The sequence below is a fragment of the Myotis brandtii genome, unplaced genomic scaffold, assembly GCF_000412655.1.
Source record: "Myotis brandtii unplaced genomic scaffold, ASM41265v1 scaffold1533, whole genome shotgun sequence".
Classification (NCBI taxonomy): domain Eukaryota; kingdom Metazoa; phylum Chordata; class Mammalia; order Chiroptera; family Vespertilionidae; genus Myotis; species Myotis brandtii.
This window is the reverse complement of record NW_005355554.1, coordinates 163,753-172,147: the sequence shown is the minus strand read 5'-3', so window position 1 is coordinate 172,147 and position 8,395 is coordinate 163,753. Positions and strand designations below refer to the sequence as shown.

The 8,395-nt window shown below is 48.0% G+C and overlaps 1 pseudogene; it reads left to right on the top strand.

Moving 5' to 3' along the window:
• The first annotated feature begins 3,893 nt into the window (after nt 1-3,893).
• On the top strand, nt 3,894-4,590 carry LOC102257474 (annotated as a pseudogene).
• The last annotated feature ends 3,805 nt before the right edge of the window (nt 4,591-8,395 follow it).

Here is an 8,395-nt window from a genome sequence, read left to right as displayed (position 1 = left end):
GTGGCACTCTCCCAGGGAAGGAGGCTCTCAAAAGGCCATTTTATAGGAAAATATTAAAGACAAAAGGAGTTAAGATTAGTGATCAAGGCTAGAAGTGAAAACAGGCCTCAGAAACCTAATATGCTCTTCTCCTCTGAGCATAGCCCCTAAGGGGACAAGTGCTGGTGTCACAGAGACCTTCTGAGAACATCACTGCAGTCCAAGGCTGTGTTTCCCAGTGGAAATTTCCCATCCCACTGCCTCAGTGGTGAATGTTCCCGTCTCTTTAAGTTGTCACCCCTAGGCATCCTCTCCCTTAACTTCCTGACTCTGAGGTCTGAGAGGCAGGACACTTCCCCATGTCCTGGGAGGAAGAGCCTGCTGCATTCACAACCGGAGAACAGCAATAGGTCAGGGCCTTCTGGGCCAGACTCAGAGCCTATCACTGATTCTGTAGGAAAGGTGAGGGCCAGCAGGGGAAGGGAGCCAGCCGCAAAGTAGGAGCTGTGAGGAATGGAAAGAATTCAGTGCCTGCGAGAAGCTCGCTGAGTGAACACTCCATTCTAGTAGGTACCAGGAAGGGGAGCAGGATCTAGAAGGAGTAACTCCACACTCCTGGGTGTGTAAGGATGCCTGAGTTTCACACACAGCAGCTTCAGGATCAGTGGTAAGCATCTCCTCCAGCCTAGATGCCCAGGCTCTTGCTTGGGCTAAGCCCTCTCCTAACCTACTCCCCTAACAAGGAAGGAAGGGGTCTGCTCACTCTCCTGCAGGGACCAAAACACACTTTAGAAGGCAGCAAAGACTCCCCTTGTGCATATCCAGCAACACAAAGAAATTTCTGAGGACATATAAGTGAGACTAAACTCAGAACACGTTAAAGTGAAAATCCTGTGTGTATCTGGGCTGAACCGCCTAAAGCACTCCACTCTCTCCAAGTGTCCAGAAAGCAACTTGCCAGAGACGGCAAAGGTCATGACCATAGTACTCAAACACTTGCCCTATCTGTGCCTTTAAACACCTGCTCCCCAATAGAAGCTGCCCAGGACTGTGTTGGTGGCTGTGCATTCTGAGCTTCCTCTCTTCCCTCACATCGAAGGCGTCTGTTATGCTCCTAGGACAGTGATGGCGAACCTATGACACGCGTGTCAAAGGTGACACTAGAACTCATTTTTTTGGTTGGTTTTTCTTTGTTAAATGGCATTTAAATATATAAAATAAATATCAAAAATATAAGTCTTTGTTTTACTATGGTTGCAAAGATCAAAAAATTTCTATATGTGACACGGCACCAGAGTTAAGTTAGGGTTTTTCAAAATGCTGACACGCCGAGCTCAAAAGGTTCGCCATCACTGGTCTAGGAAATCTGATCCAGACACTGATCAGGAACTGAGTGCATCACAATCATTGGCCAGGGTGTGGGGATGCTTATATTCTGAAAGTACAGGTATGTGAACCAAACTCTCTGAGAAATACCACATTTTACTGAATCTTGAATCCCCTAGATAATTCCCAGAGACAGGAGGTTCAGGAAGTCCTGGACTGGGTGGATAGACTCAGTCCCTTGGAGGTGTAGCGTATAAGATCCCACATGTTTCCCATTCCTCTATGACAGTGTGTGTTTGTAACCCCAGATTTCAGCTCTCTGGGCCTGTCCAGGAACTTTCTAAATCCCAGCTTACCCGCTCAGTACTGTCAGTTCCCGGACCCTTCTCATCTCCACCTTTGGCCAGGACTCCTTGCATTAGCACAATTCCTGGCCTTTGCATCTGTGGCTCTTTCTCCATTTCTGCTCTTGTGTCAGTCATGGGAGTGTATGGATTTCCATGGGGGTGAACATTATGAAGGCTTTGGGGTGGGGGGAGTTCCTGAAGAAATATGAACGCCTTTGGATTGAGGACCAGGCCAGCCCATCATCTAAGTCCTTTGGCCAGAGACAAGGTAGTTAGCCTTCCTCTCCTTTGGCATCTCCTTGTGCAGTGCCGACTGGAGAGAACAGTCACCTGTGGTGAGCGGGTGGACAATGTGAAGAGGTGGAAATAGAAATGGAAGCTGAAGCACAGAGAGGACTCAGTGTGTGTGGGAGGCTGGGACAGTTACAGGCCTGAGGGCACATGGCAGCTGGGAAAGGCCTGAAATCTGCTCCTTGGGAGCATGTGAATGAGGGGCTTCGTTGTCCTGAGGCTGGAGAGGCAGACTGAGGACAGACTGCACTGTGCACAGGGACTCGGTGAGCACAGAATGTTTGACTGTATTAAACGATGACTGATTGGCTAGAGCCACTTTACTTGGAGAAGCCTCAGCTTTGGGGCAGGATGTCAGGAGTTGGAGGGGAGTGTCCCAGTCTCTCCAGGACACTGGACATATTTAGATGCATTGAGACAGGACAGTGATTTGACTCCTGAGAGCAGAGTCAGAGGTGGCAGCTCACCTGGGACATAGGGCTCTTCTCCAACTTCCAAAACCAAAATTCCAGTTCTCTTCTTATTTGTCTCCCAGGACAACAACCCTAAGTGTTTCCCTTGTCACTGAGCAAGTTTTCTAGTTCTCATGGTTTCCCCAAGTCTCCCCTGGCTGCTGAATCTCCTGGGGAAACTTAATATCTACAGCTTTGGTCACTAACATAGAATTACCTGGGGAAATCTAATATATAAAGCTTTCTCACTACCATAAGTGTTACAATCTCCTGTCTGCCCTTTGAATTTGAAATCCCTAAAAATAAAAAGTCTCCAAACCCTCTCAGAGTATCATTCTAAATCCAGTCTAGGTCCTTCCAATGTTCTTCCCTCTATTCTGACATTCTGGGGAAGTGGGAAGCAGGACTGTGTCTGTGTGGTGTCACTAGCTCTTTGGATTTGGCCCAATACATTATAGGCAGTTAAACCTATTTAATGAATGAATGAATGAATGAATGAATGAATGAAATTGTGTTTGGGACTCTTTCGGGTAAGCATGGAAAGACAGAAGAGATGAAGAAATTGCCTATGATAAGAATACGTGCACTGCATACTTGCCCCCTGGTGTGAGCTCTGTGAGGGGAATGGGCAAATTCAGGACTAAACAGATGACCCCAAACGTTTTTAAGGTGAAACAGTAAGAGCCCTGAATGTGCATTTTAGCTGGGCCTGCGCCCCTGCCCAGCTGGGAGATATGAACTTGACTAGCTTATGCTTCCATTCCCAAGGTATAAAGTGAGGATAATAAACCTACTGTGATCTGCATGGAAGAGGATGAAGGAGGGTATCAAATCACACACTGGATGAAGTGTGACTCACCAGGTAGAATGTTAGAGAACTAGGATGGAGGGTTAAATGTGTGTCTTACTAGCAGGAAGTAGGTTTAAGATCGAGAAGAGGTTGGAAAAGAGAGAGGGAGAGAAGGAAGGAGATGACCTCATCTAATCCTCTCAACACCCAAGAAGAAACAACTCAATACACTTAGTCCCATTTTTGTACAAAGGTTTAGCTTTTACATTAAGCATTTTCTGAGGTGGCACAGCTGGCCGATGGCAGCACTGTGAGTCAAAGCCAGAGTGTCTGGGACTCCAGACAACTCTTTACCCCCAGGCTACTAACCCTCCTGACCATCTTCTCTGGGCTGAATCTGGGAGAAGTATGGCAGAGGCCACTGAAGCCTCAAATAGGGACAGCTCTGCAGGGTGTGGACCACCAGGGATAATGAAGGTGAGGTTGTGTCTGGAATGATGAAGGGGACTCCCCTAGAGAAAAGCCTTCCAAGTATTGAGCATCTACAGGTGCACATGGTGAAGCCAAAGTGACAGGGATAGATGGTGAAGATCCTCCTGAGATCAGTAAGGCTCTGGTTGGAAAAGCAGAGTTGAGACACTGTTGTTCCAAGGGCTTCCAGGTCCAGATAACCAGGATACATTGCATTTAAGGTTTGGAAGCTCACAGATGACTTGTCTTCCAGGTTCCAAAGACACCACACAGGCCCTGCAGGAGCCCGGGCTGAGGCTCATCCTGGTGGGGAAGACAGGGGCTGGGAAGAGCGCTACCACGAACAGCATCCTGGGCCACAGGCACTTCATCTCCAGACTCATAGCCACTTCGGTTACCAGAACCTGCGAGGTGGGGAGTTGCAGGAGGGACAGGTGGCACGTGGAAGTCATGGACACCCTGGACCTTTTTAGCTCCCGAGTCCCCAGGGCAGACCCAGGATGCCAGGAGCAGGCCTGCTGATACTTGCTGTCCATGCCTGGGCCCCACACACTGTTCCTGGTGACTCAGCTGCACTGCTTCACTGCACAGGACCAGCAGGCCATGATCAGGGACAAGTGGTGGTGCTGTACCATCATGCTGTTCACCCATAAAGAGGACCTAGATCGGGACTCTCCACAGGATTTCCTGAACCACACTGACAGCCTTGCACTGTGGGCTCTGGTGGCCGAGTGCGGGGGGCACCTTGGACAACTGGGTGGCGGGCAGCGACCTCGAGGCCCAGGTGCAGGAGCTGCTGGTGCTGGTGGAGTGACTGGTGCTGGACCACTCGGGTGCCCCCTACTCCAACAACGTGTACCACCAGGCACAGTCGCTGGCTTTCTGGAGCCCACAGGTGGCAGCGAAGCTGCTGGGCTGCATGTGGGGGCAATGAGGGGGCGGGCTCCTGTGGTGGCTGTGCATGTGGATGGCGGCAGGAAAATTGCACACAACTGTGATGCTGGGCTTCCTGGTCCTGTGTTGCCATCTGGAGTCCAGAGACCATAGTAGAGATCCATCCTGAGTGACAAAATATATGTAAGTAGGGCTTGGAACCAACACCTGACAATCACATTCTTCGCTGGTGTCTGTGCCTCCAGGGCCCACAGGCTTTCCTTGTGTCCCTCACCTGGCAGTAACCTACCAATCCAAAGACAAAAATCCTGCCCACTCCCATATCCCCCCAAACCTGCCCATGGGACCTGGCCCTCCCGGAGCTCTTCTTACTGGAGCCCAACAAGTGTTGTTGCTCTTGCCTGTTCTCCAAGGATCTCAGGCTGCTGTACCCTGTCATGGAATCATCCCTGGCCTCCCCAGGGGACCAAGGGCCAGAGCCAACACAAGGCCTTAGTACAGACCCATTTGTTTCCATTGAATCTGAATTGCATGAACAAATGTCCTGGACATTCAAATTGTGTTAACAGAAATCAATATTTGTAGATGTTTGTTCATCCGTCTTAAATACCCATTGAACAAAGACACTGCTCTGTCATTCCTAAACCCTTCTGCAAAAACCACACACCCAAGTGCAGAGACACACACCCACACGCCCTTCTCCTCCACACATACACATTGGGGTGAGTGTCCATATGAAGACAAGACACTGAACTGCCTATCTGTCCCAGGAAGGGACGTCTCCCCTGTGTCCCCATTCAGCTCTTTTAGCAGCTTGAATGTAGAGGCTTCTACAAGTCCAAGAAAACTTTAACCAGAGACCTAAGTCTCTAGGAGCCACTGAGACCTTGGCTCATCTGACAACCACACTTTCTTTTCCCAGAATCTCTACCTTCACACACAAACTCAAGCCCACCTCCAATACTGCTGGGTAATTTCAGATCACTTCCCCACAGTATCCTCCACCGGCTGCCGTCACAGACAGAGATTCCCAGGTTCCTGATGCCCCTATGTCACTAAAGAGCCATGTGAAAAATGGAAAATAATCTGCAACAGTTGAGTGCATATTGGAGTGAGAGGCTCACAACCTAGAAACCATGGGAATAAGAATGAGAACAAGTGCCAAATGCTGAGACTTGATGTTTCCTCTGCTGCCAAGGGCATTGTGGTTCAAGGGTTGTGCACAGATCCCAGCAGAAGCACTTATAGGGAATCTTGAGTTTGGTCTTGTCCACTTGTCAATATCCTTTTGCAAAGGAACAAACAGGAAAACTTTACCATTGTCACTTTGCAGAGGAAGGAGATGGTCACTGATGAAAATAAATGAGAAAAAAAGAATAGCAAACTGTCTAGTGTGAGCAATGAAACACTTGATTATTGGTCTTTGTTTGGGGAAGAATGGGGCCCAGAGAATCCCCAAGGAACAGTGATTGAGCTGGTTGAGAACGTAGGAAGGAGCACTCAGGGATTCCAGGGGACAGGCACACCCCACTATGGCTGCAACCCAGGCCACTAGGGAAGAGAGTGTTTGTTATCTACACATTAATTAAAAGACAGAGATTGGCAGAGTAGATTAAAACACATACCCAACTGTGTGCTGCTTACAGAAAACTCCATTTGAATATTATGGTAAAAACAGGCTGAAAATTAAAGGATGGAAAAGATAAATGGTGCAAATATTACTCATGCAAAAGGAAGAAGGAATGCTGTATTGATAGGAAATAAATTAGATCTCAGAACAAAGAAAATTACCGGAAACAGATAGGAACATTATATAATGATAAATAGGTCACTCCACCAAGAAGACAGAGCAATCCTAAAGGTGTTTTCCCAAACAACAGAGGTGTGAATTATGTGAAGCAGAAACTGACAACTGAGAGGAGAAACAGACAAATCCGCAATTATAGTTAGAAACTCCACTATCCCCTCAACAATTGACAGAACCAGGCAGGATCTAGAACAGTGATTCTCAACCTTGGCTTCACATTAGAATCACCTGGGAATCTTTTTAAAATCCTTATTTCTGGGCCTCATCCTCCGGAAATTCTGTTTCTTTGTTATGGGGTGGGGCCACATAACAAAGAATTCCATAACACCCTCAATCAGTGGATCTATTGATATTTGTAGAAGTTGATATTTACCAAAGACATATTTTTTGTGGTGTACATAGAACATATTCCAAGATAGGCCATATCCTGAGCCACACAAAAAGTCTCCCAACATTCAAGAGAATTAAAATCACATGGACTATGTTCTCAGACAACAATGGAATTGAGCTGGAAAGGTAGCAGAAATATCTTCTGCACTGCCCTATCAGCAGCATCACAAGTCCCTCATCGGAATCTGGAAAAAGGTCTTATTGAAGGTACTCCAAGGTCAAATTCTACCTCTGAATATGGATGTTTTGGAGCTTGGAAGACACGCACCACACTATCACTGAAGGATGGAATGTAAGGGGTAAATGGTCATTTCCCCCTGTTTTTGCTACCCATTGCTGAAGCAAATCTCCTTTGTTGAAAAGAGCAGCTAATGTTCCCCACCCCACATTCAACCCCTTGTCCCAACACTAATTCACCCCTTCTCCACTTAGAGGACAGATGACATTGATGAAGAAGGGACAGCTTCAGTTATTGCTCAACCTTGGCCAGCCCTTGCCCATAAGTGATGGCATGCTAACTCTGTGAGCATGATCAGCCTGGTGTAATTTAGCCTCTTCATACAAGTTCGGAGAGCAGCAGCCTGGTCAGGGGCAGATATCGTCCCAGATGAGCTTAGAAACAGCCTCACAGAACACTGTCAACACAACCAGTCATATCTCTGCAAGGCTGTGAGGAGCCTCCTCCTTGGTCCACTCACAGTAGTTTCAAGAGATCTTTAAACAAAGGAGAGATTGCTGTCTATTTCTGACAAAGGAGAAAAACAGGGCCTAGAAAGAGTAGATGGCACACACCAAGCCTCATACTGTCCAGGATCAGGAACCAAAACTAAGTCTTAGAGTTCCTCTTGTCCTTCAGGAACCTCTTCAGATAAGACTGTGGGAAAGGAGGCAATGAAACCACAAGTCAGAATTGCCTGGGGAGATATCTGAACCAGAAAAGCCAGTTTCTCTTCCCTTGTCTGTGCTCAATTTAGGAAAAAAGGAAAATATTTCCAGTATTGAGAAAGGAATGTTGAAATCTAACTGTAAATGTGCATTTGACTATTTCTCCATTTATTTTTGTCAGGATGTACTTCTTGAATTTTGAAGCCCTCTTGGTTTGTTTGTTTGTTTTGCAGGGGGATGGGGGAGGGGGGTTGAAGTTCAGGTACTTATGAGGTGCATGAAAATTCAGTATTATTGTCTTACTAGAGGCCTGGTGCATGAAATTTGTGCACGGTGGGGGAAGGGGTGTCCCTGAGCCTTGCCTGCACCTTCTCCAATCTGGGACCCCTTGGTGGATGTCCGACTGCCCGCAGGAATCAGGCCTAAACCGCCAGTCAGACATCCCTCTCACAATCTGGGACTGCTGGCTCCTAACCACTCATCTGCCTGTCTGCTTGATTGCCCCTAATCACTTATGCCTGCCATCCTGATCGCCCCCTAACTGCTCCCCTGCTGGCCTGATTGATGCCTAACTGCCCTCCCCTGCTAACCTGATGACTTCCAACTGCCCTCCCCTGCCGGCCTGATCACCCCCAACTGCCCTCTGCTGGCCCATCAATTGCCCCCAACTGCCTTCCCCTGCAGGCCTGATCACCCCCAAATTCCCTTCCTTCCTGGCCTGATCTCAACCCCAACTGCCCTCCCCTGCCGGCCTGGTCACCCC